This window comes from Galeopterus variegatus, unplaced genomic scaffold, assembly GCF_000696425.1.
Source record: "Galeopterus variegatus unplaced genomic scaffold, G_variegatus-3.0.2 Scaffold4132, whole genome shotgun sequence".
Taxonomy (NCBI): Eukaryota; Metazoa; Chordata; class Mammalia; order Dermoptera; family Cynocephalidae; genus Galeopterus; species Galeopterus variegatus.
The window spans coordinates 22,800-24,079 of NW_007730243.1; positions in this window are offsets into that span (position 1 = coordinate 22,800).

Genomic DNA, 1,280 nt, shown 5'->3' on the forward strand with positions numbered 1-1,280 from the left:
ATCAATGGCAGCACCCTGATTTCCATTCTGTTCTGGGGTAATTAGAGTTCTTGGTCCTCACACAGAATCCTCACCTTTTCTTCTTGTAGGGCCTGGTTTCCCTCCCTCTGCTGGCCTGAGACGTATTCCCTCAAAGCAAGGCCTTCACATCCTGAGCTTCCTGAAGAGGATATTAAGGAGCTCTCAGACTTATCCACCTCCGGGACCCCATCAGGAGTGACACAGTATGTAAGGCTTTGTGAAACCCCTCTGTTCACTCTGTAGTACAGTTTCTCATCATGACTCCTCACCTTGACAGCCTTGTTCCTTCCCCTCTGCAGGCCTGAAGCCTACACCAATCAGACCAAGGCCCACCACCCCCTGTGGTCACTAAGGATAAAAAGAGGATTCCTTAGCCTCACAGTTCTGTAGAGGAGCTACCAGGGCTCACTATAGTGGTGGCGCTCTGTGGGGATTCCTTTGTCGTGGGGGAGAAAGCCTTCTCAATCGTTGCTCAAGGTTCTGAACTTATTTCTCAGGCTCACGGAAGCGGACTCCCTCTGCTGACCTGAGTCATCTAGCCTTACACCAAGGCACTTATGCATCCTCCCCCACCCATGCCAGAAGGTGAAAAGAGGGATCACCTGCAGCCTTACAGCCATGCCAGGGGCCTCCCGGGCTGACAGCAGGGTGGGTCTCTGTAAGGCATGCACTGTACTAGGGAGGCCGTTTTTTGCACAGCTCAAATAGAAACATTTAATTTACTCGTGGTAGATTCTGAGACTCCTTTCTCTGCTGTCCAGAGACAGAAACCCTCATGTATCACCTTCATCTCCATAAACCAGTAAAAGTTGGAAGATGGGTGTGTCATTTCCACCAGGTNATCAATGGCAGCACCCTGATTTCCATTCTGTTCTGGGGTAATTAGAGTTCTTGGTCCTCACTCAGAATCCTCACCTTTTCTTCTTGTAGGGCCTGGTTTCCCTCCCTCTGCTGGCCTGAGACGTATTCCCTCAAAGCAAGGCCCTCACATCCTGAGCTTCCTGAAGAGGATATTAGGGAGCTCTGAGACTTATCCACCTCCGGGACCCCATCAGGAGTGACACAGTATGTAAGGCTCTGTGAAACCCCCTCTGTTCACTCTGTAGTACAGTTTCTCATCATGACTCCTCACCTTGACAGCCTTGTTCCTTCCCCTCTGCAGGCCTGAAGCCTACACCAATGAGACCAAGGACCTCCTCCCCCTGTGGTCACTAAGGATAAAAAGAGGATTCCTTAGCCTCACAGTTCTGTAGAGGAGC